The 27,617-nt window shown below is 38.6% G+C and overlaps 1 long non-coding RNA gene across 6 annotated transcripts in view; it reads left to right on the top strand.

Moving 5' to 3' along the window:
- Nucleotides 1–1,176: 1,176 nt before the first annotated feature.
- Nucleotides 1,177–27,617, top strand: part of LOC125325640 — a 37,154-nt gene continuing 10,713 nt past the window's right edge. For 2 of the 6 annotated variants that reach the window (XR_007203457.1, XR_007203456.1), the window contains exons 1-3: nt 1,177–5,817; nt 9,991–10,192; nt 11,681–19,443. This is a non-coding gene — a long non-coding RNA (uncharacterized LOC125325640). Of the gene's footprint in view, nt 5,818–9,990; nt 10,193–11,680; nt 25,872–27,617 lie in introns of those variants that run through there. The other 4 variants (XR_007203459.1, XR_007203461.1, XR_007203458.1 and 1 more) reach the window with 4 other exon arrangements.

Here is a 27,617-nt window from a genome sequence, read left to right as displayed (position 1 = left end):
TTCTTTGAATGCTTGTGTGCAACTTAAAAATCCAGTAAAAATTCTTAAAGAAGAAAAATAGGACAATCATTTTTAATACATATACATATATATATATATATATATATGTGGCAACAGAACATTTTAATTATCTGCTCTGAAAAAATCTTCCTCTTATTAATTTTTTCAAATGGATCAATCCATTGCCTTGTTAGATTTCACTCACCCTCACTGCACAATGCAGAGTTGAACCAGTCACAAACATTTCACCTGGTGCTAATAGTGAAATTAACATGACTACAGAAACAGCAGAGGAGTCAACACCCTGGAGTTTGCAGGTTGTCCCGGGCTGCATGGAGAGACCTACCAGGGTCAAATAAAAGTCAAAAGGTGGAGGCTGTTAAACACTTTCCCAAATCCCTGCGAGGGTAAAATAGAGGGGTGAGTGCTGAATGAAATTTGGAATAAGACAGACTGAAACATCCTTTGGATTTCATTTGACACACATATGAGAAAAAATATTCAAGTCAGGTACAGAACAGAAGCAAAAATGTTGAAAAAAGATACAGATGTCACCCAATATTGCAAACTAGCCATCACAAATGCTTAGAGAGCAAATTTTACCATCAATCACTTCACTATAGCTAAGAGTAAAGAAGCTCCAGGTGGGTTTGCAGCTTTACAGTGGGATTGGTAATAACAGCATCTGGAATAAAGTTTCTTACAGCATCCTCATAAAAATTCTGGTGTGCAGAGCTGTGTTTTTCTGTGCAGATGTAAGACACGGTAATGTGTGGAACACAGAATACTGGAGAAGAACTACAGGTGTGATTATCTCTGCTCTTTGAAAACAAGCTTCAGGAGCACAAATAAAATCTTATTTATTCATTAGTCATGTAATTCTCCCTGTCATTTATGAAGTATTTTTCATCCTCAGGGTAGTTTACCTGATAAATAACTTTCCGACTCTTAATTTGGTGAAAATGGTAGAAATTGGGTAATGCGTACCAAAATCCTTATATATTTTAGATAACTTCAACTTGAGCTGAATCTGGCCACCTCCCAGCTAGAACAGTTGAACTGGTAGGAACATTTTCATCAGCTCCTCAGCAGCTACCTTGATGACCCATTCCCTCCTGGATGCACTGCATCCAGGAGGGAATGGGTGCAGATCTTGTAGCACATTGTTGTGTGCAGATCTTGTAGCACATTGTTCCAGTATAACCTGATCCCTTGATGTCTCTGGAACTGTTCATCTTGCCTGGAATGCGCTGGGACAGCCGAGGTTGCTCAGAAAGTTTGTCATTACAGCACTTCACTTTCCAAGGAATGGATTAGTTTTCTTTTGTCCCTTAGTAATTGTTAATTATTACACACTAGCAGAAAATATTAGGTAAAGCAAGGATGATGTAATTGATTTATGGTTTATTTCTCTTTCTTCATTCTGGATGCACATTTTCAGATGAACAAAAGTATTCTGAGGTGAGGTCACAGACTTTTAATTCTGCAAGATGAGTATTTCAGGCAGAGGCCAGTGTTGACTAAGACAGCATCAGAATATGACTTTGAGGACAACATAAAGCCCAATATATAAGCAGAATTCTTCCCCCTAACCTTTACAACTGTGATATTTTTAAATGCTCAAGCACAGGTTGCTAATTCTACTGTTGACATTTATGGGTTATTTCTGGGCATACTGCATCACTATCCTGTCATGATGTTTCAACCAACATTGAATCAACCAAACTTTTGTATTAACATGCTTCAGAGTATTATTCAATACTTACATTAAATTGTGTTTTTACCATGACTTAAAGAACACAGTGCTTGATATCTAAAAGCTTTATTTTATGGTAATGTTACACATTCATACTTATTTATTGTTCCCAAATGCAGTTACAGAGGATGAGGAAAGGCAATCAGTCTATCCTAAAATAAGTGGTACTGCAGAGCACAGACTGTGCCCAGCCAGTGTTTGGTGTGGTAACGGCTGTGAAGAAATGCTCACTGTTTTGTGCCTCTGTTTAGTTGTCATGACACTTGTAAAAGAAATGTACCTGGACAACGTGTTTCCTTAATATAGTCAATCTCTCGTTCTCACTCTTGTGCAGCCAGGCCCCACCCCAGATAAAACAAACCACTTCCTTCACCATGCTCTATATAATTGAACTTTATTTATCAAAATCCCAGTAATATGAAAATGAGTCATATTTCCCATGTGAAACTTTTTTTTTCCATGAAACTCTGCTAAATTTGAATTAATTATACCATTTCTTAATGAAAAAAAAACCTAGATGCAGGTCCTCCTCCAGTGGCAGTCCTCTAGTGACATTCCATACCCTTTATGTGTTGGGGTGTTGGGGTTTTTTCCTATTAGCCATTACGTATGGGCTTCTTTATTTTTCCTATTACTCCTGTGATTTTGGACAGTATCATCTACTATTCCAGCTCTTGAATGGAAGAGTATTTAGCTTCTCTTTCTCCAAGGGATTGCAATATCAGTCCACCAACTTCAGTGAATTTTGCAGCCATTTATTAGCCAATATTATTGGACACATTCATAGGACTCATCCTTTGGGAAAGGATGTTCAGGAAAGCAGGAAGGGCTGAAGACTGGATAGGCAAATCTGTGCTTTCTATTCTCATCCCTGTCAAGAACTCATTGTATTGCACGGGACAAATAATGCAATCTCTCTCTTCCTCTATTTCTCAACTAGAAAATGAGTAAGCCAATATTTGTATATATCAGACAACTATGGAGCTTAGATCAGAGCAGTAGAGGCTGCAACCTGAATTACTCTTACATGTACAATAATTAGGTTATTATATTATTGTTTTTTACTTTTCAGGCAGTCATCAGTTAATAATTGCAGCACTCCTTTCAGGGAGGGAGATTTGCAGGCATCAAGAGTAGTTAACTACTATTTGACAGAATATCTTTACAAAGACAACAAACAACTGTCCAGAGGCAGCAGGAACTAATGCTGTGATACAAATGTGCCTGAAGTTTGTCCTAAAAGGTCATTACTATTGAATTTTATTTCCAAGCAACATATCTCCTCATAACCTCAACCAAAGTAAGTGGAAAAAAATCAGGTCCAGAGTGATCTAACAAGGGAGCTGTTGCTTTCACTGACTCACCATGACTATATCTAGCGATTTCAAAGGAAAGGGAGAAAACGCTATTGCAGACAGGTTATGAAATAAATGACCCTTTAAAGATCACTTCCTTAGAAAGAAATTAAAGTTTACAAGGGAAAGAAACTTTCTAACCAAGCTTACTCAGTTTATGGTTGCTTTTTATACAGATAGGAATTAAGCTAATGGGTTATGCACTGTCTACTGCCTCATTCTTCATGTATTTGCTTAGCTAATTTCCCCCTAAAAATATTTTGTCATCCATAATAATTTTCCATGTATGCCTTAGATAATAAGATGTTATCATATTATTTACAGAATTACTTGTTACTACTTTTCTTGGGCCCTTGGCATGATTATGTGAATACGTGAATATCAACAAAACTGACCTAAAAAGCATAAGATAATATCAAAAAAACAACCAACCAACCAACCAAAAAAGCCAACAAACAAAAACAAGCAAAAAAGAAGCAGCCCTTCAATGGCTTTATATAGTCAAATAGCAAAAAGGTAAGGATTTTTCTGGAAACATTTTTTTCCAGAACTCTGTCCTTAAATTATTTCATTCTTGGGTTTTGTACTCTTCATTTTAATCTTATTTTTCATACCTGCAAAGCAGAGAAGTCAGCTAAGTCATGGCAACATTCTGGGAAGGAAGCGGTTAATATCCATGAAGAGGAGTAAGAAATGCTGTGTTCCCTTTATAAAGGGCAATTCCTCACCCACATGGGCATTTGCAGCTCATATGGATCAGGTTTCCAAATAACCCACGTTTTGAGTCTGGAACAAACAATAAGCAATATGCAGAATTGAACCATCCTCAGCTGTCGCTGTGATGGACTGGTGGCTTAAAAAGCTGCTGTTCATTTCCGATGTCCATTTTTATCAGACCTTTTCAACTGGTACCTGAACAAAGAAAAGGCAAAAGTTTATAAGATCTTTCCTAGAGGAAAAGTTTCATTTAGCTGAATATTAATTTTATATTGCTGTCCAGCTATAGCAGAATAATTTGCTTTTGCTTGCTCCCCACACTCTGCACACACCCAGCCAGGAAGGGACTCTACAAAACCTTCTCAACTTCTTTGAACAAGTAAGCAAAGCTATGTCACTGGGTGGCTTTTCTGCTTAACTAAGAGACACTTCACACAACAAAAAAGTGAAGTCAAGGACTTTGCACCACAAGGTCACTGTCCCTTGATTTCAGCCATATTATCTATGTGAAAGGAAAATGTTTTGTTCTTCTTAGTCCTTTCATTTGGGGACATTTACCAAGTGTTGCCTTTACTCTTTGGTTTCTACTTAACGTTCTCCAACAACCTCAGCATTCCCAAACTTTGGGAAGTCCAAAGATCTACCAAATCCAGACCTAAAACCATTTCCAAGTTTTATTAGTTTGATGTAAAAAAATAAGTAATCCTTGTTTTTAGAAGCAGCACACCCAACTAACCTCACTGTTAGGACTGTTCTGGGTTTTGCGAGCCATGTGGTTCAAATCCGTTTATGTGGGGTGAAGGCTGGACAGCTTGTGCCCACTTTCCTGCTGGGTGATACAGCGGATTAGATAAGTAATATAAGTGTGTAACACAGGAACTTGCAAGTGGCAAGGATTTTTTCAAAACAGTTAAAACATCACCCCCTTTTACTTGCTTCTCGGTCAATACACAATTTCACACACAAAGGACATCGTGCACTCAGGTTGGAAATCTGTTTGAGAGAGTGTTGGGAGAAGAGATGAATGACTGCCTCAGGCATGAGCTTCAGGGCATGGGCATCCTTATGCTCCATGGTGTCCTGCAGTGCTAATGAGAACACCAAATATCATCCCACTGTTACTTTTTAAAACACATTATTCTTAATACTATGTGTTCCCACCCAATTGTTTTGCAACAGAAACTTCTCTTCCCATTGCTGTTTCCTCTGGACTGTAACATAGATATTAATTAAAATAAAGAAGTTGCAGTAGGAGAAAACGATGACTTTATTTCTCAAATAAAATTTATTTCCTTAACAGCAGATGAATTCTGACACTGAAATCATTCACACTGGAACTGTATTTTCCTCCTTCTGTGAAAATGCTTTTCTTTTTCCCAAATCCTACCTGCCATCCTTCCATAACAGGAACTTAATTTAAAGCCTAACAAAGCAACTTCCCTGTATCTCAAAAAAACCCCAACTGCTGATGGACAAAATGGACCCAGGCACTGGTGAACATGGTCTGATGAAAGATAAGCTCAAAACAAAGAGCCTCATCTAAATAACCCCCAACTGGCATGAATTATCATCATTACATTCATGCAATATTTGATACACATGAACAGATGGGAAAGAAATCCTGCCTTTTGCATGCTACAACTCAATGTGCTTTGGAGCATTCACTAAAGCCAATGTGAGCAGTTTTTATTGTGTTGTGTTGGAAAGCTGTTTAGGACAGCCAGTAACCAGGTGTCTGTTAATTGAAAGTACATAATAATGCTCTCAACTAGGTGCATGTTGCTGCACTTGCAAATATAGCATGGAGATCTTGGACCTTGGCAGCCAGTGATGAATTTCCTGCTGTTATAAGCTCTCTGACAGTTTTGCCTGTGCTTTCTAGGACAATTTCCAAAAAAACTGAGTCAGAAAAAACAAAAAAGAGCTGTGTTTCTGGAGAAGATACCAGCTTGAGGAGAGTGGTTCATCATGGAACAGCAGGGTTTGGAGGTCAGTAGGTTTTTTTCCTCTCTTTTAGTACCTGGCTGTAAACTGAGGACTTGTATAAGAGCAACCTGTAAACAAGGAGCTTGAATGAAAATAACTTCTAGGTTGTTTGATCAGGAGTTTGTTTGGCAGAGGGCTCCTTCTGGTGTTGGAAGCAAAGAGAATTTAGAAAAGGTATGTGGTATACCTTAAAAAAATACCCAAAAATATTCTCATGCTACATTTCTTTTGATTCTTTGCTGCCTGATCAGTATGCATTTTCTCTCTGTGGAAGTAGATTTCCAGTCTCCAATATCAGAGAAAACAGAAGTTAAATTGAAAATTATTATTTAATATTTTTTATTCTTTAATTATTTTATTATTCTTTTCACATAAATCACTTGCATTTAAGCTGCCTAAAATCTCTCCTACAAAGATTTGCTATGGCAACACATGAAGAAGCAAAATTTTTGGTTTACTGTGTACCTAAGTTATAAACCTATGTTTTACAGATGCTGACATAATATGTAGTCATTCTTTACTTAATTAACTCTATTTTTTTCCCTTCAAAAAGGCTGCTATACCTTTTAGAACAGGAGAGGGAGCAAGTCTGTAAAGCCCTTTACAGGTGTTCATCCAGGTAAAGTCCTTGACTGGAGTAGCACAACACATCAGTGACATGCAGGCAACAAAGCCCAGAGCTCATAATTCCTACATCTCCCCGGCCTTCTCAGGGTCCCCTTGGCACCCATCCACACCCACACCATTTGTCCTTTTTCCCATGCCCACTGTACCCTGAGATATTTACCCAGACTGGTTGTTTCACCAAACACTAAACTATCTGCTCTTGTTACAGTAAAGAGCAGGAAGTCACTTGGTTCTAAGAAGGGCTGGAGTTCCACTAATTAACACCACTAACATCACCAAAGTGACTCCTGGGAAGCACAGCAGTGGGAAGACAAATATCATGGTACTAAGTATAAATGATTTTACAAGCAAAAATGAGACTATCCCTTCTATAATTCTTTCAACTTTTGGCTATTTTTTTTATTAACTTAGAATAATGTAATATACTTCAACTATTTTGTGGGTATTCAAAATATTCTGTTCCAATTTTTGGCTTGAAAATAGGCAAAGAGTATATAACTTCCACTTATATGGTTTGCTTCTGCTTCTTTTGAAATCTAAATCCTTTGAATGCAATAGATTTTGAATTAGGGCTGCTTTAATAAAGCTGAGGATTTGGACCTGGTCAGTGCTGGAGATGGGAAAATGGAAGAGATGCTCATTTGGTCCTACACATCAGTTTATTTCAATGAAAATAACTCTAAATTTAAAGTACTAGCCACAAGTTGCTTTACTCAAACACTATGTTTCAATATAGCTGTTTATCTAAATCTGAGAATATTATGATTGATTAATAAGCATTTATAGTTTAAAAAAATCAAGGTATTCAGATTCTATATTTCTTTTCTAACCATAGAGATCATGAGGATTTTAACAGCAGTTTAAAGTTAATAAAAATATTTCTTGCTCCTCGTGTCCCCTCCATAAGCTCAAATTCAGTCTGTGCTCAATGCTGCTCTTCATGAATTAAATTGCTTATAATTCCTCATTCATTCAAGTGAGAACTTTATAATCTAATGGAAGCCATTAAATTAAACAGTCCAGTCCCATTGTACTTTAGCTGGCAGACTCATCATAAAGGAAATATGTCAAATCAAATAGTGAGATGAAATAATCAGACAGCTATAAGATTGCATGTAGATTGCACTGTTTGAAGCCTATTTAAAAAGGTGGGACAATTTATGTCCCTTATATTCCATTATACACTTCTAAATTCAGAAATGTCTGACACTGAATACACTCACAAATTCCTACTTGAAAACTGATACGGAAAATTTCCATCAAGGCATTTCATCAGTGCTATCTAGTTCTTAGAGTAAGGAAGAAGGCACTTAAAAACCCGTGATTTTTCCCCAGTATTAACATGTGTTGAGTCCAGCTTTTTTAGTCTTGTGTCTTTTGCTCTGGGGCTTCTCAGCAGCTCGCTGACTCTGGCATGCATCTCCAAGAGCAGAGTCGTCTGTGGCAAAAAGACGTGTAGGAATCTAAGGAGCCAAGTTCTCTGCTGAAATAGGCGGTTCAGGTCTACTGAGAGCTGTGAAAACTTACTGATTCTGACCACATGGAAACACCCTTCATCCTTAATTGTTACTGTGTTTTCTCAACCACATTGTTCTGATTTCATATGTGTAGACTTGGGGGCACGGGGGAGCTGCTATATGAAACTCTTAGCCCTAGAATTTTTGATACATAATAGCATGGTAAAGTCATCTATCTCCTTCCTATATAGTTTGCTATAAAAATGGATTATATAATTGCCAAGAAGAGATAGCTCCAAGTATCTAAACTATACTTTTGCAACCAAGCCTGCAGCTGTAGCTCTGTGGTTTCCCCACAAGAACTCATACAAAGTGAAATAACATTCTGTCTTACCCATCTTCATGATTAGATAAAGCCAAGAGTATCTGTGCTGTGTACCTAGCGCAGGTAGGTTTTTTTCCTATTTGTAACAGAGCATGAAATTGGCTTCCAAAATGCACTTGGGGTAGAGTTACAGCTTCTCTTCACTGAAGCATGCTTGAAACTCCCACATCAGCAGGCTTTCTACATAGGCACTTCTGATTCATATGGCAGTACAGTCGAGTTGCAATTGGCATATGCACTTATAAAGGGAAAACTATGACCACATCCATCTAGAAATAAGCCCTGACTTTTTACACTGAATCATTAGGGGACTCTATGCTATCTTTCTCACTCTTCATATGCCAGGGGAAAAAAACACCTGACTGGCTCATCACTCAGAATAAAATGATCCATAAGGATGTGGCCTTTGGTTTGAAAAGTGTGGGCAAAATGCTGACACAAGTGGAAAGGAAACAATTGCCTCAGTGGGAAGCACGTGGGTGCCATGCAGAGTGCTTTTGTGACCCACACAGTGGCTGCAGCCTTCATCAGACCAAGCAACTATTCTTCCACCCTTGGAAACAGGACAAAAAGTTAGATGGCAAAAAAGTCATACAGCTCCCCACTCCAAGAAAATTCAGTCATAAAGGTCTAAGTGTTTAGCAGTAAGAAAATCAGGGCTGCAAATAATTAATTGCCTTTAAAAGAAGTTAAAGATGCAATACTAATATAACTAAAGATATCAGCTGTAATGAATCATTGGACTTCCTGGTTATTTGACTGACTTGATTCATTTTATCTTGAAATGTTTTTACAAAGTGCACACTGATCAATTTAACCAGAGTAAGACGTTCACTGAAAGAATGATTGAATTTGTGTCAGTGTGTGAGTGACAGTAACGTATTTCTGCCAATAATAGTGAAGAATAATATTAAAGAATGCAGAAGAACAAAGTGCTCGTTTCTTAAGACATAAGCCAAGACGTAAGCATTGAGAAATGGTTTGATGTCATACTGGGAGGTAAACATTGCACAGACAATATCAGCGTCAAAAAAGTGCACAATGAAATACAGAGATGATGGTATTTTTGAAACTAAGAAGGAATATGTCTCTGGTAATTTTTCTTGTCTTTTCCTTTTGTCCTTCATGTTACTCAGAAAAAGTTTTTTGTTATTCAAAATCAGAATCAGGCTCCTGCTACAAGAACATTACTTGTTTCTTTCAAATCTTAAACATTAAAAATATTTTTCTGATTTAGGATGCTTTGTACTTGCTGGATAATCAGTGATGATGATTTCAGTCTTGATAATTTTCTCTCTCAAGGGGCAAAGGGTAAAAGTAGACATGGAGATGCCATATCAGGGAACCCAGACTTGCTCCTGGACCCCAGCCTCCTCCATGAGATAATCAAGCAGCACCAGCTGGAATTCCTGGTTTAGACTGAGGGACTTGTGGGATACTGGATTTTTTAAATCTTTTTTTTTTATTAACTGAATCATTTGCAAAGGTTTGTGGATATTTATACACCCAGAGATATGGGACAGGAGACTGGAACCATCCAACTACCAGCAAGTTCAACTTCACATTCAAAGCAAGCCTGACAGCAAGAAATTCTTGTTCAGAAACATGTGTTTACACAGACTGCTGCTATTAGTTACTGTTCTTACAGGATTAGTCATAATTCAGCAGTAGTAATGGATAACACTGTCATTTTCTATACCTCTGCAGATGTGAGTGGACAGAGCCAACAAGAGCTATGTGACATTGAAAAACTCCTGGAGAAACAAGGTGACCCATGGGCAGTACAGGCGGAACAGAAAAGCTTTTAAGACACGTGAGAGAAAAGGCCAATTGTGAAGAATGCCAACCAAGTGCATCATACAGCATTTTGTAAACCAACACTTCACACATGTAAACCTCTGCATAAATGGTAACTAGCTGATCTTCATAGCACTCTAGCAAGCTTCTATCTTCCTTTGTAGGATATAACCTTGAAACAAGCAGATGAATTGCCCAGTATGATAGATCAGTGGTATAACCAGGACCAGAATGCAACAATTCCCATTTCTCTGTCTAAAACAAAGCAGAGCACACAATTGTTTGGGCTTTCCATCTCTGCCAAACTTGAGCACAAGTTCATCTGAATCCTATCCATGAGGACCACATTGTACGCAGTGGGATTTGTTTCACCCACAAACATGATCACCTGTGGATGTCAGTATGTATTTGTCTTATATAGGACCATAAGCTATTTTTTGATTATTTGTTTAATTTATTTTTTTAACATCTGTTTGTTTAAAGATCTTTCCGGAGTTCTACCATGGTGACATTTTTGGTCTGGTTTCCCTTCTTGCACAATGACCAGTTCTCTCACGTACAGATATTTTGCAAGTACAAGTCTTTAGCAGTTTCTCTTAAAAACAGATTTGTTTTATTAAGAACTCAAAGTGTCACATTTCCATACCACTGCAATTACCAGGTAACAGTGTTTTTACTTTTAAAATACCATTTCCAAGTATATCATCTCACTCTGTGACTTGTAATTCTTCTGGATAAACATGTTTGAGATCTGTGATGGTCTCCCTGGTGATAGCTGCCATAGTGCTTCACAGGATTTTATTTCTGCTCATTCCTCAAAAGCAGGACTGTGGTTCTCTGAGGAAGGCCCAGAGTTGCACTAGTCTAGGATTTTATTGTCTTTGCTATTCTGCCCCCACTAGGGAATAAACTACCCACACATGCCACTGTCATCTTTACCCTAATCCACCAATTTTGCTCAAAATACGTCACAAATCATTATCGTCCGTTTCTTAGCACCTTATTACACCTTATTTCCTTGGTTTCTATCTAGTTTTCATCTCAAGCAGAAATTATTCTCTATTAAAATTTCAGACTATTTATAACATTATGAACAATACACGAAGTTTTTAAAATTTCAGTTATATTTAAATATATGTCAAAATAATTTAAAATAGGAAATACTAAAACTATTGTGATGCTAATGACTTCAAATGCTATGCTGCCCACATGAGCAAATATACCTGCCTCAGGCCAGTTCAGCCTTATTCATATTGATAGATACCTTACCCAAAACCCCTTTTTTTCCTTTGGGAAGATGGTGCATTTGAAGTAGCAGTTCATTTCCACTACCTTTGCTGTATGTTAAAAGGCACTTTCAGCAGTGTCTTGTCTAAATAAGTCAAAGCTGAAGGATCATCTAATAAAATAGGCACAGAATCTGGTTCACTGTAGTTTTGAAGTCAGGTGTTCAGACTGTGATTTCTAAAGGGCATATATAATACACTTATCACAATGAAGCCTCTCCTCACAGTAGATAGAGCAGTCCTTTTAAATTAGTAAGCACAGATATATACACATATTATTATATGAAATAGTAGTTATTGTCTCTCTTCTGCAGGACTTGCACCTTCTGAGTGATTGAGGAGCAGAGAAGAATAGATGAACTCTCTTTCAGCCCAATTTAATTTTTGAGATTTATTTGACCTGAGGACAATTTGGCATAAAATACGCAAGAAAAGTGCAGGATGTGATTGAAGGTTATCAAAAAGGAAAAAGCTCTCAGAGAAGTGTGGACACAAGGCAGTGGCCTTCCAAATTGCCACACAGTTGTTCAGGCAGCTGGCATTATAACACCACTAAGCAACTACTTTGTGGCCCTAAACCCAGTCCCAAGAATAACAGGTTACGTGAGTAACAATGCTTGCCCACACAGGATCTTGCATCATGGACCCATCCTTCTCTAGAATCTGCAGCATGGTGTGGCATGTGGAAAGGCCACAGTGGCATCCACCTGATCAGAACTGCCTGCAAAATGGCTTTCTCCAGCCCATGAAAATTTAAATTGGAGACATTGTCCTGTTCCTTGACAAATAACTTTTGAAGATTTTCTAGCTTGTAATGCGGTCACAAAAGTACAAAAGGTGTTTTTGGGACGACTAATAACCTGTCTTACCACTAGTGTCCATACTGACATACTGCTCACCTCCCTGGGCTTGCTCAGCCGTAGCAGTGGACGAAGGGTCCAACCTTTGCCCATTCCTGTTTCTTGGTGGCAGATGGACCTGTCTACTTGAACAGAGACTGACTGCAGAAGCTGCAGCAATTTTACATTTCGGTCATCTTTATCCAGTGCAATACTTTCCTTTCTGAACATTAACAAATCTGTATGTGCTGAATAAAAAAGGAGGTAAAAGTCACCTGCCTGGAGTGGGTGTAAGGGATGGCATGCCCTGTTAGGTAGTTAGAGTTGACCAGAGGTAGCTGTTGATAAAGAGCTGCTCCAGGTCCTGTTCTCCTTCATGGCCAGGATCACAAGTTCCAACTGTGAACTCCTGATGATCACTTCTAACTGGGGAAAAATTGTACCAGTCACCAAGCATATCACGTTTGTCAATGCAAACCTGTCTACATAGCACAGACCTGTGCCCAGGAGGCAAAGCAGCTGAGTTGAAAATTCCATCAGCATACTGTTGAGCCTGAGATAATACACCTTGTTCAATAACAGGACAAACTGGGACATCTGTACATAGCTCTAGTGCTGCAGCAGGAACATTCCCTAGTGCTTCACCAGGGCAGAATTTAAACTAAAGGGGAAACACAATGACGGTAAGTCAATAAGGAAACAGTGTCGTCCTTTCATAAGGATGTCAGTCAATGTTCATCTACTTCAGGTAAAAATAGAAACTCTCCCACAATGACCTAGATTTTCTGGTTCACATTTCTAGCTCAGTCTAAACTTGCATCATTCAACACTAAACTTTCCAGAGACTCTAAAACCTTCCTTATAAACACATCATAGCAGATTTACTGTTGGACCAACTGTATTATGTGCGTCTCTTAGAAACACCCAATAAAAAATTATAAATACTTCAAAGAGGTTTTAAGTACTGATGAAATAAATGGACCCAGGGCATTGGAAAGAGCTAGATATGGTACAGGCAAGGAACAGCCAAGTTTCCTCACATAGTTATGTCTCTAAGGCCTGACCTGCAGCAACCATTTTTCTCAAGGGCTGGTTTCTTTCCTTTCACCATGGCAGATGTCTGCATGTGCCAGGCAACTGTCCCCAAAACATCATCCCCAAAACACCTGCCATCAAAAAAGGAGCAGGGAGGTGGCATGGCCTGGATAAATGAAATACATGCTATGTGCATATACATACCTACCTATGCACACATACTGGGCTAGCCTCACGGCTTTTAATAGCTGAGAGAGAAAGAAACTTGGTGGAACAGGCACAGACTGTGGAAAGGACCACGTGACAAAATCAAGTGTGTGGTATGAAGCCAGGGCAGACAGCAGTTAAGAGCAGAAAGAAATGAGACATCTGTGGCCTCTCAAGAGGACAGACACATTCAGACACTTCATGGAATAAATGAAATGGTCAGTGGTATCAGATGGCAATGCCAACTACAAGATATAACAGCACTTAACCTGTGGCGCCAGCTGGGGATTGATGAAAAAACGGACTGCACAGACAAGTGGGAGATTGCTCAGATGGAGCTGCTCTCCAAATGATCAATAGGGGAGTGAAAACAAGATTGGTTAGCCTTGCCTCAAAATCAGAGAAGCAGCAAACAAACAGGCTAAAATTTTTAGCTGTCACAGGAAAGCTAGGGAGAATGAGGACTTCTTTGCAAAAAATCTCCTCTTCTTGGTATCCCATTTCTCTTGCTCTTGTTAATGCAGCTAAACATTCTTTGAAGTTGAAATAATTTCCTTCATCCAGCTTTCCTCTCCCCCTGACCTTGTTCTCATCCTGGCTGAATTAATTACTTAAATTAATTAAAAACATACTTGTCTGAGTAAAAGCTCTTTTATACAATGTGTTAAGAAGAAATATTACATTGTTGTATTAGTTTCAAGTTTAAGAGATTTTACCTTTCCGACTATGCAGATCTTCCCGGTTGAGAAGACTGATTTTCTGTGCTTGCAGGGATACCTTCAGCATGTAATTGTAATCAAATTTCATTCACTCCTCCTTCAGGAAAAGACCTTTCTCTTCCTAACTCTCCTCTTATTTCAATGAATATTTTTTAAATGCAAACAATACTTGATTGTTTTTCAAACTATTTACATTCTTCCCTTTCAAACCTTTAGTCCTTGTCCAGTAGGATTTCTTTGTACTCTCAATTCCTGGGATATTTCCTCTGTATCTGCCTGTTCCAGACTGAACTGGCTTTTGGGGGTTTTATGAACTTCTACACCTATTCCTAGCAATACTGGCTTCACTGTCTCTGCTTACTGATCTTATCATAAGCCATTTACCATTTCCATTTTATCCTTCAATTAGAGCCTTCTTCAAACCCATTCTTTCACATTCCTTCCCTAGGCTGTATAAAAGAGAGGTCTTTAATCTCCCCTTTCCTCTAATTGAAGCTGTCCTTCCCAGCGTGTTTTCCACTGCAATGCTCTGTTTTTCATTAAGCCATGACAGCAATACTCCAGTTGCTGTTGCTTTCTCTTTAATGTGGTTTTGTAAGAAAAATAGCAACTTCTTGTCTTTTCACAGAACATGGAAAGAAAGTTTTAAATTATTAGCCTCATAAAATACAGCATTGCAGTACTGATGCCACATAAGTGCTAGGGTAAGGAAAAATAATCTTCTGTTTCTAAGTCCCAAACAGGCAATGTATTACCAAGAGTTGCTGCCTGATTAGGCTATGAAACATCAATACCTTCCACTGTAAATGGAATGACTGCAGGTCAACCCTGCTAGGTAAGAAAAATGAAAAGATAGAGTTGGGAATAAAATGAGAAAAGGTTCCTTGAGTCATATAATTGTTCTATCCAGGGGCACACTTAAACAGTCACAAAGTCCTGGTCCAGATCTGCATAGATGGAAGAGCTGAGACAGTCAAGTCCCAGCAATAACCCAGTGTAAATTGAGAGCAGATGTTAATCATTCAGACTTTCTTCTCCACTGGAAATGCACTGACTAGCAGCCACAGACATCTGATCAGATCAAAATAAGACAAGTAGTGGTTGTTTCCATAAGCAGGAAGCTTTAGCCTACAGCTAACAACAGAGCTCTGCTATTATCCACCAGCCACAAAGCTAACAGTTTCTCAGACAGGTCTCACAAGCAGTGAGCAAGATAACAGAGCAAGTTCCTAGCCTGACTTGTGTCAAATGTGCAATAATGCCAGTGCTTTTGTGCTGTGGTGTTTCTTATGATCACACTTGCAGGCTGCTATGTTTGCTCTGAGACAAGTGATGAAAATGAAAAGACATTCTCAATGTGTGCTGTAAATCGCATACAGCTGTTGGAGTAGGATAATACCTGCTTTTCTCATAGCTTGTTTTTAGTTAAAAAGAAAAAACAAGCAATTATTATTTCTAAGTGGGAAGGAAGGAGAAAGCAAATTGAGGAATGAAAAGCAATTAAAAGCTTCTCAAGAAATTTTCTCCTGTTTGTTCTTGCCTTCTTCCAGGATGAGACTTCACAGCCAGAGCTTAAAGATCAGCTTGAATTGGAAGCAAGAGTGTGTTTATGTTCAGTTTAATCAAGCTCAGGGTTACAGTGAGATGTGATACAAAACCAGCTGTTTCTGACTCATATGATTCAAAGTGACTCCAAAAGCTTCAGGGTGTCTGTGAGGTGTTTCCAAGCCCAACACGGGTGAGAGCAGGGTATTTCCGACTACTAGGACATGTCATGGAAACCGGGTTACAGCCCCTTCAAAAACAGGGGCTCTCAGGCATGTAAAGGATTAACCATCTTCCCAGGTATTATTCCTTTGACCAATTTCCTTCTTTGTTGGCCTATAAATACTTAGACTTTTTCAGTTTTAAAATGTGATGAGTAACTTCCTTACCTGCCAACCAAAAAAGGGCCTGCTAACTCCAATGGCCAGTGGGAGCCCATTTCTCCACAGAGGCCCTTCTTTTCAGTGTATGGGGTCAGATGAGGCGTGTTTGTCTGGGTAACACCTGGGAGTGGAAACCCAGACTGGCTCCCAAGTGCCACACATCATGGATTTAGGTTCTACTTTGGGTATGTCAGTGGCTCTGACCAAAATAAGGACAGTGTTGTACTGTGTTCAGACATCTATAGTGGGTGCTAAATCCAGATGAGCCAGAAGTCCTACATCCAGATGAGCCAGCAGTCAAGCAACAGGCATGGGAAGTGGGATCCAAAAGTGTGAGCTGGATACAGCTCTACTCTTGTGATTTTTTTGTTGGGTTTTCTGTTTGGCTTTTTTTCCCATGAACAAAGGTTAGGATTCTAACATCAAAGCACTGGCACAAAATGGATAATCATGATGACACTGAAAGCTACTTCAGTCATGGCCAATTCAGGAGCCTGCTGACCACAGCATCCGTCCTTGTGACCTTCTCCTCTTCAGTTCCTCCTAACGTGCACCCTAGAGTATAACAGCACATCTAATGAGACATCAGCCCAGGATTTTTGAATTAATAGAGCTGATTGAAATTCAGAATTTCTGTGCTATAAGGAGGTTCTGATATTGCAAGTTAATTCTTGCTGTCAATCAAAGTTTGAAACAAAGTATGTTCATCATGTTTTGAAAGTATTTTAAGGATTTTTTTTGGACTGTGTAGATTTTTTATATTAATTATATTTATCACATTATTTATATGAATGAGAGCTTTTTACCTTGACTTTAAAAGATTAAAATTTTAAATATTTAGAAAATTAAAACTGTTAGAAGGAGTGTCAGTTCTAAATAGTAAACACAAAAGTTACATTTGGGAAGTCAAGAAAGGAAAAGTTCACCATTATTGGAATATCTCACTGACTTATTTTAAAGTGATATTTCACATAACAGGCATTAAAAAAACAAACAAACAAACCCACCAAACCCACAAAAAAAAGCCTAATTATGAAGCAGTATTTTCTGATTGCCAAATGCTATGGCAGAAATTTTTTGTTCCACTTCAAAAAGAGTGCTGATGATGTGCTTCTGTGAGTAGGTCCCCTCGAAACATAATTTAGAACCAGAGACATTAACAGAGAAGGCTTTTACAGAAAGAGTGCTGGTCTGAGGAGGGTTTCAAGATTCTGAGCTTGCTGCTCTGGTTCTTGATTCAGCTTTTTCTAAGGTTTTTTTTGCATTTGGCAGGCAGGTCTTGCCTGGGTTTTTTCATGGTCATGTCCATTGACCTTTCTGAAAGAAAACTATGTAGAGCAAGTAGAGCAACACCCCCAGTTGCTTTCTTTAAAAGAAGTGTCCACTATAGGAAGTCTCAAATGTAGTATTGGCGACCAAATTTTTATAAATAAGGCTCTTCACTGTTCACTGTGCACTGTCAAGTAACAGGTTTAAGTCATGCTGGATGGTAAGTGCTGCACAAGGATTAATCTAGTTACAAAATCTGATCATTCTGGTTTGTGTCTGGAAATTTCTCAAAGAAAAGACAGACCACTTTGCCTTTTGTTCCCAGTCACCACTACTTTATCACGATGTTTCCAGATCACTATTTTAGATGCTAAAGGATTTTGTGGGCTATAAAAGTAGCTTTGTAATGCACTGTGATTTTTTTTTTAAAAAAAGGGGGTTTTATCAAAAGATCTAGTTTCTTGTAAGTTATTGCTAGATTTTATTCTAAAGATATTCATTAAAATTTTTCTTGATTGTTATAATTTAAAAGTATTATAAACTGTGGAATGATGAAATTTAAATAAACCAGCCTATTACTATTAGTCATCTTCTAGCCTTTAAGTACAGAGCAGATTTCAAATACCTGAGTAATTAAGCCAGTGGCAGTTTTACTAAGGAACTTCAGTTGTGACTGCTTCATTCTTAAGGCGCAAATTTTGCTCAAGCCAAAGTAGCCATTCCATGTTCACAAAAAAGTGCCACAATATCCTCTCTCCTGCTTAGTGGAATCTATATAAACTGCTGCATTTTCTAACCACAGCAAAGAATCCCTGAGGCTGGGAGGTGACTCTCTTCCATCCTCTTCCCGTAAGCAATGTGCTGCATTAGAAACATTCCCCTGAGACAAAGTCTGTTTTGTTCTGCCATCGCTGGTAGTTGGGCTGTGCAGTCTTCATGCAGGCATCATCTGCACCTTCTGTCCTTTTATTTTCTACTGGAGTCATTTTCCTTCCCAGCCTGGGCTACTCTGGGGAGATGGCAGCTGGGGAAAAAAAATCTCTTGCCAGGTTTCTGCAAATATGAAAATTAAATAAGAGCATAATGAATAATGCAAATTTTAGCTGGAGTCAATGAGCAAACAATGCAGTTCAGGAAGCAGGCAGAGAGCAATGGGGGCTGTTAACACCTTGGTAGTGGTTGTTTCCTCTGCACTGACCAAGAAAATGTCCTTTTCCATGAAACAACTGAAATGGCAATACAGTTGGGGTGGGAGGTGTTCATTGAGAGTCCAAACCAGGCTCTGCGATTTCACTTAAGGTTCTGTACCACAAGGGCAATTGAGCAATAGTTAACTGAAAGTGTAGATTAGTGCATGCCACATAAGGCATGTTACAGGACACCTGGAATCAATTCAGTGTTAAGCCACGGTTCATGTGCTGTGACATTTTTATTTCCAGGTGCCTAAATTTGGACTTTTGATCACTCTTTAATTTTTCAAATTTTCACCGTTTGTTATGTTGCAAAAGTGTCTGTGACTGATGGCAGGATAAGGTCAAAAGGTATATCAAGCTTTTTTATTTGGAGGAATGCACTCTCTGATGCGAGTGGCCTCAAGCACCACTCTTAGTCTTATCATGAATTACATTTTATTCAGTGTCTCATAGTATGCTTCGGTTCCTTCAGACAGTGGTTAGAGACATTTAACAGCTTTCAGTGTCATCATGATTATCCATTTTGTGCCAGTGCTTTGATGTTAGAATCCTAACCTTTGTTCATGGGGAAAAAAACCAAACAGAAAACCCAACAAAAAAATCACAAGAGTAGAGCTGTATCCAGCTCACACTTTTGGATCCCACTTCCCATGCCTGTTGCTTGACTGCATAAAAACATGCTCCACGCTTTGGTGAGCAAGCATGCCACACCTAACATAGCTTAAATAAGAACTCCTTCTTCCTTTCAACTTTGTTTCCCTTGCAGAATACAGAAACCCTCCTCCTTTGTACGCCAGGAACTGCAGTCCACAGCTGAGCTCTCATGAAAAGCTTCAGATGCCTGGTCAGGACTATGTGAAGAGTTTAATGATCAGGAGACCCAAATGGTAGGGTAACAAGGTGCACTGCAAAAAGGTGTTGTATATCATACACACTATATCTTCCCGCTTTGTTACTTCTCTTATGGCCAAAGATGTCAAATACTAGGCCCATTTTTAAACACTCATCTGTCTCCATATGAAAAGTGCATCTTCCACATTACTTTACAAATCAAAAATAACTTTATATACATCCTTGTTCTTACTGTACCATGTGTTTGTTTTTGAACTAAAACACCCACCCTGTCAAGCTATTTTTTGGGCTATATGTGCTGACATGTGCTGAAGTGAGAAGCATCCTCTGTTTATTCAGTCTTATCCAGATCCTTGTACCACATTTGTAACAAATCATAAAGCACAGGCTGAAACATGAAAATGTTGTAACAGGGGTGTCATGGTTTGGTGTCACCTTCAAATCCACTTTTATCTGTTTCTCATCTTCCCTTTGCTACTCAGAGTAACCATTTCAGGGCTATGCTTGATTCTTGACAACCTGCTCTGGGTTTTGCTGTCTCCCAGTTTAATAAATTTATCACATCTCCTATGCTTAGCATTGCTTTTCCACACAAGAACCTTAACAACATTTATATATTTTTACTGAAATTTTCTCTGAAGTTGAACTCTTTCTCTGACATGGGATCAGGAAAGTAACACTTGATCTTTAAAACCAGCTGGATAAAAAAAATTAAAATTAAAAAGAAAAATCTATCTGGCAAAATAAAACATTACAGTCAGAAAATGCAATGGAGGAGGTAATCACTGTGCCTATATAATGGATAGTAATACACAAGAAACAGACACAACTTCTCTATTAAAGTAGTCTGATGGTATTTTCAGAGTTCTAGAACAAATTTTCATTATTTAAATGGAGAAGGATGGCTAACATGTAGTATACGTTTATCTTTAGGAAATGTGCTACCAGGAAATAGAAACACAAGATCCAAGGTGATTTTCCCTCTAGTTGCATTATACACATATCAAAATAAAGAATAACCCAGGTAACACTACATCACACACAGAGAAAGGCTGGATTTTAGCTATTTATGTTCATATGACTACTAATTGGCAGGGTGATGGTGAATGCGTTCCATTGGGGAAGCTGGCAGAAACTGTTTGAATATTCCATTTATTCTCCTTTCTCTGACAATGAACAAGGAAAAAGAAATATAGAAGCATACACCATAAAAACACACTAAGAAAATTAGTTCGGGAAAGTTCGTTTATTTGTGATAGGATAATTTGATTAAGGACAATTAAATTTTAATGCCCATTTAAGTCAAGTTATGTGGTCCACCGACTCATCAGATTGAGTGATAGCCAATGCCAAAGTTTCATTTATCACCACGTTTTCACTTGTGAGGAGCCAGAGAAACTGGCTATTTAATCCTTAAATTAAATGGCTGTTTGAAAGGTAATCTCAGATTAGGTAAACCCTGCGTGTGTTTATTTTTGCTCTCTGAGTGGGTCTGCTGGTTTTAACAGTACTGCTCACATACATCAAGTTGGTCATACTTTGCAAGAATGAGCCCCATCCCCACTTCTCTCCATCAGACCAAAGACCAGACCTCTGCAGCAGAAGAATGTGATGTACCAGCCAATTTACTGCTTCCTATCATCATAGCACAAATTTAGTTGTACTTCCCCAAGCATGATGGTCCAATGCCAAACTTCCCTTGAGATATCCCCTGGAAAGAAGAAAGGGGAAGAACAAAGACACAGGCAGGATACAAAAAGCTTGGGAGACACGGTCTGGCCATTTCTGCTGCTGCTGAGACTTTGGCTGTGTAGGAAAACCCCCTCTCCTACTGGGCAGTAGGACTTTCCTACTCCACTGCTGCCCCATGCTTCTTGGCTCATCTTCCAATGCAATCTGGGTTCAGTTCTGTGGGGCTGAGGTGGTTTTGCTGCAGTTCCCACCCTTCTGATGCCAAAAACAGCTGGCTGCCTGCACCTCCAGTGTCTTCATATCAAAGTGCGTCTTGCTGACTTAACACATGCAGTAAAGAGCAGCCAGGCCTTTTTGTCTAGCAGCAGACACAGATCCAGACATGTCAGTGCTATTATGCATGTCCATATTATCAATCTGTGCATCCCTGTCAATCTGGCCCTACTGGATTAACTGTGTCTGTGTGGCACAGCAGCAGCTTTGCTATGTCCTAGTTCTGGAGCAGCCATGCATGCATGATCTGGTTACCAGACATATTAATTGTATCTGGAGGTGGCCATTTTATTTGCTTTTTAAATAAGACAGCTGATCACAGATGGATTATCTTTATCCTTGTGCATAATAGCATGACCTTTCCGGACTGCTATCTAAATATTTAGTCTTTTTTTTTCGGCACACAGTCATTTCCTGTGCTTCAAACAAAGAGTTTATTAAACACAAACACATTTGAGATGAATGCTCAAGTAAGAGTAAACTCATCATTCTCTTCAGTGAACAAACACAGTGGAAACCTGATGAGAGCAAAAACTGTTGTAGTCTGAGATGCATTCATTACTGGCTGAACATATGCTGCAATTGTTACTACCATTTATCACTGCCTGGTGGCAAAGCAAGATTCATGACTAAGCAGTGCTGGTGATCTCATAGCATCCTTCTCTTTTCATAGTCACAGCCTTCTTACAGCTGTCAAAATTTCAAGCTCTCACATCATGTAGGTTTGAAAACCTGGAATGTACTTGGAAAGTTAAAAATCGTGGAGATGTTTGCAGGTCTTCTCAGGTCATAGGAGCCCACTCTGTCCGCTGGGTGCTCCTTTCACAGTCCCATTTGATAACCCCATTGTTAAATGTAGAATAGCAAATGCACAACAGTGATGAACAATCCATTCTGGCATTGAAGTAAAGCACCATTTCAAGAATATTGTTTCAAAGGTACCTTAGGGCCAGATCTCTTTGGACTGAACAGATGTTAAAAGATTTGGCTGGTTCTCCAGCTGTGAACCCCTTGCAAATGCATCATTTAATAAGAAATTTTTCCATTTTAATCTAAGACAGATGGTGTGCCAAAAGGGACTGTGTCAGTCTGGCCTAATGACACGAATAAAGGGGTAATTATTTTCTTCTGTGCTTTTCCAGTGTTTCAATGCATTTGAAACTGTTGCTGTATTTGCTGGTTCTCTTTAGTGTATGATATGAAATCCCTCAGCAATGGAGAGTAATTCAGGCTGCATATGGCAGTGGCAGAAAACTAAGACACATTGAGAAACTGGAAATGAAAGAAGTGTTCCATTTCTTTTGATGAAAGTTTAGCAGGGAAAGAAACCAGACATTTTCAGAGGAAATGGGATACTGCTTTTCAATCTGTTCTTTACTGAGTAAAGGCTGAAAAATTGTTTACTTTCACAAAGGTCATTGTTGTTCAGGTCATGAAGCAGGAGAGCTTCAAAAGTGAAGAGGAGCTAAATTCAAATTGCTCAGAGAAGCAAAAACACAGCAAAACTTGGAGTCTGGAAAACTTCAGACAAAACCAGATAAAAACAAAAAAACCCACAAAAACATTATGGTGCACAGCAATGCAACTAAGACAGAAATACTTTTGTGAATAATGGCTTATAGCTGGGGGAAGACAGGATGATACAACATACACTGTACAGTGCACTCGTAGAGTGGTAAAAGTGGGATCAGTTATTCTGAGATTTCTTTCATGTCATAAAACTCAGAATCATGTCAGAAGATTTAATAGACTTGTATGTTGACAAGAAAGCAACATTCCAGTTCCAGTATCAAGAGCAGGAGATTTGTTTCCTAGAGGTGTATTGGACAAGTCAAGAACATGTGAAAGATCACAAGTGAGGAGGAGACTACATCTCCACAGCAGTGTTAGAGAGCGAGGAAAGAAGCAGATTATGCCTTGTGCTGACTCCATAGGAGTGTGGCACACACTGAGCCAGGCTGAGGAGAAGAGGAAAGTGCAGATGGGGAAGGTGGGAGATTTGCAGACATGTGAGTGTAGCTGTGGATGTGGAGGAAAGGTGAGAAAGCTGCAAAGGATCAAGATGAAGAGGGCAGAGATGAAATTCTGAAGAAGGAAGGAACCTGGTTCTGTTGATTTCCTTGGGGTGACTATACTGACAAAAGACATTTCTCTGTCCCCACATGACCTTTGTAATTTATCCCTAATCTGTGTTGTACCTTTGAAAATGCCAACTTCAGAAGGTCTTAAGCATGGCCCTTTTTTAAAGTATTTGTTTCCACAAATTGAACAATTGTTCAATTTTGTATAATTGAAGGGTTTTTTCCCCTGAATAAATACATTGGTGCTATATATCTTTCTGTTTATCATCCACAGCTTTGCATATGTAAGAAACCACAGACATCTTCCCTTGGGTGGGAAAATCAGTCAAGTTTGTATTAGCTGGAGTAAAAAAAAGGCAAAAAAAAGCAGTTTACCAATGATTAGGCAAAAATCTGATTTCATTTCAACTTAAAGCACAAACAGGCAGGTAACCCTTTAAACTGAGTTGTACAGAAGGTCTCCTGCTCTCACAGAAATCACTCTGTAGAGCAGGGATAACAGTTTATCATGAAGGCTCATGGACCATCACCAGTTGTGTCTTCTAAAGCAGCCCCAAGAACTGGTAATTCATCACACTGAATTCCAGGTTTCTTGCAGGAGTTCACAGCCATCACCCCTGTTGTGTCCTTTTTTTCCTCTAAGGCTACTCAGCCACACACATCCAGTTCCAAACCTCCATGAGGATGGATCCTACAGTCCTTTAAAGCAAAACTCAAGAGAAGTTAGCAGGGTGCATCTCACCCCAGGTAAGCAGGAATATGCTAAGATACATTCTGCTACCTCATGGATATGCTGGCACAGTCACAGAGATCTGTCCAAAGTGGTTCCTACAGTCAGACTATGTAGATCAAGATCAAGATGTGGGTTATTTTTACTAGCCAGATATTATACCCTCTGTCATCACTTTCATGCCCTTCTGTCTCCTTTCTCCTCCTACACTTGCTCTTAAAATTGCATTGCCAGCTGAAGTTACCTTTATGTTAGAAGTATCAATGAAGTTAGAACCATGACAGTGATTCATATAAGAGCAGTACTCCCCAGCTACTTGAAAAAAATCATAGAACTACATTTCTTAAGATAAATGTTCCTTAAAAAATGCAACATACCAATTTTTCTCACATTAAAAAAAAAAACCAGCTCGTTTCTGTTTCTACTGTAATTTGTCATCTTTTATTTGCTATCATCATACAACAGCACACTTTCTGGTATAGCATCATTTTGTATACAAATGTTCTATGTCAACAACCCCTGAAAGCAGCATTTTTTAATTTCAGTGTGAATGTTACTTCAAAGTTATCACAATGTCACATCAACAGACTACTGAAGATCCAGCAAAAATTATCATACCATGCAATTTAGCTCTGCTTTCTTACTTAAATTGCCATCCTATTCACAAAGTGAAAATGTCCTAAATAATAGCAGAATAAAGAAAGCAGAACAATTTCTGAAGTAGAATAATTTATCAGGACATTAATTTAGAGCAGACACTAAATGTGAGAACAATGTGTAGCAAACACTATGAAAGTTGGGTTTATTCAGAGCCTTGCAAAACCTTAGAAGAGAATAGCTTTCAAAAACAGACAGTGGCATGCGCATAAAGGAATCTTTTTACTTGAATACATATATATCTTGATAAATATTTATATAAGATTATGAAATCAGACAAAACACAATGCAGAGGGTTTTCATAATTATTAGAGTGGTGATAATCTTTCTAGGAAGGTAAAATGCCATTTGAAAATGGTATCATTACTTTATATATGGAGTATGGGCTTAATATTAACTGACTTCAACTGGAGCCAAACTAGAGCAATGCTGATACTGTGGCACTTTCCAAAGATAGAAGACAATTTTACCAGTTTAGAGACAGCACTGACAATCATAAAACCTTGCTGCAGCCCTCAGCTTTACCAATGAAATCAGTCATGGCCACAAGAAAGTTATTTAATTCCTTTGTACTGGAATTCATTCCACGAGCCGGCGGTGCACTACTAGCCTCCCTTCTGGGGTCTTTCATGATTTGGTACTAGACCAAAGAGGTCTTACAATGAAGTATTTTGCTTGATGCACTCAGATTTTACTGACAAATTGATACAATTTTTTATTTGCTTCATCCAGGTTTGTTCATAAATTTCTGTGCTATAATTATTTCCCTTCTCCTTTCTCTCTTCTCTTTCAATTAGTTCAAAACGAATTTTAGTGACATTGCCTTCAGTGGAAATAGGATCAGAAACTTTCATAGAAATTTCTGGCACTACTGTGGAAATGTTGGAAACTACCACGAAAAATTATTCTTGGAGGACATAGGAAGCAGAAAGTGTTATTCGTTTTAAAAGTCATACAATTTGTAAGCTGTGTGGCTGGTTCCGGTAGCAAGAAGAGTGATTCCTTAATAAACCTAATGGATGCTGTCAAATTCTATGTTTAAATATTTAATGTAATTTAACTGCCTAAGAGCATCCCATTCGAGGTTGTCTGGATTTCAGGGCACATGAAATCTGATCAGACACGGACTGCATATAACAGTAGGCTCCTAATAGAGCAGTCAAAATGTGACACAGATGTCAGCCTTCTCTCGAGGGATCTCTCTTCAGGAATAATTAGTTGGTGGCGTTACTGGTCAGAAAGACAACAAACATTAAGTGATTTCAGGTTCTCTGATGAGTGAGCACACATACAGGGCTTGAATTTAACAGGGACTATTCATGTTGTGATCATGACTTTAGGCCCAACCTTTAAATAGCAAGTTGCTTGAACTGCTTGAGAAGTCTGATGGTTTGGTTTACAACACAGGAAACAAATCCTCAAGTGATATAAACTGCTACTGCTGTAGCAAGATGGTAATTGATAGTATCTGAAGGTCTGTAGAACAGTTAAGATAATTTCCCAATAATATTGTATAATTTTCAGGAACTTCAAAGACTGGAAATTTTGACAATGCAATTTTAAGTGTGTGAGTGCATTTACAAGCCTTTTTTGCCCTGTCTCCTGCTCTCAAGGGTGCTTATCAAGTTTAATATCACAACGTACCACTTGAAAAATAAGTGTAAGACTAATCACACCTGCCTGCAGCACTAGGCAGCCACATATCTCCTATCTTGCCATTTTTCCCATGAAATTTACATGGAGACATAGGAAGACTAAATACTAGTATGGTTATTGAAGCAGTAAATTCTCCCTTCACAAAACTCAGCAGTATTTCAGACTCAGATGTGTTAATCAGTAAAAGAAAACTCATCTTTCATCATGCTAAAACGCTAATAGAAACCAGACTATCCCTGACTTCATCTTCATTGATTTTTGCTTTGTTATCAAAGGAGCCAATATTGATAGCACATATATGATTAATAGACAAAAATAGTCTGCCTGCTGGAGAATATTGGTAGGGATAGAGTAGTCACAAAGAGGAATTTTCTTAAAGATAGACCATCCAAAAGCCTATAACCATCACAGTTTCCATTTATTCCTTTCTCCTTAAAGGCTTTAGTGTGTTTACCTGCACTGTTTTGTCTGATTCCTCGGGTATAAAAGTTGCTGACAGTAATGTGTACTAATCTTAAAAAATACAGGCACATTAAAGGCACTGAGCTTCAGTTATTGCTTTCTGAAAGCTTCCTCTGCACTACTGCACTAATCTAGTTGTAGAAAGAAGTCTTCTCATAAATGAGAACAACCTCATTGCTTTGACAAACTGCATCAACATTTCAAAAACAATCAGTGCTCTATATTGCAAAAAAGTAACAATGCACTGCTCTGGAGGACTGATAATGGCATCAGTGAGAAGAAATATATCAAATTCCCTGCCGGGCTGAATCAATGTGTTCTTATTGAACCCAAGCTTCCTTATGAAAGGTTAACTTATTTTCCATGTATCACAGTATCGCCTCTTCTGTACTGGCAGAAATGAAAATCAAGGTAAGTGACCAAATTAAAGTGCAGGCACTCAGACTCCACAAGTCCATTTCCTTCCCTTCTGTACCACCATATTATCTGTACTATGATAATTTTGCTTATTTATCTTGCAAGCACTTTTTAAGAGAAACAGGACTGACAGTGGTTCACACCTCTGGTAAAAGCTTCCAGATGTATCTGATCACAGGCTCTTTTCTTGCAAATGGCAGGTTAAACTAAGTATCTACACAGCTCAAAGCACACACAGAGC

Source organism: Corvus hawaiiensis, chromosome 5, assembly GCF_020740725.1.
Source record: "Corvus hawaiiensis isolate bCorHaw1 chromosome 5, bCorHaw1.pri.cur, whole genome shotgun sequence".
Taxonomy (NCBI): domain Eukaryota; kingdom Metazoa; phylum Chordata; class Aves; order Passeriformes; family Corvidae; genus Corvus; species Corvus hawaiiensis.
Note: the sequence above shows the minus strand (reverse complement) of the source record. Positions and strands in the feature narration are given on the sequence as shown.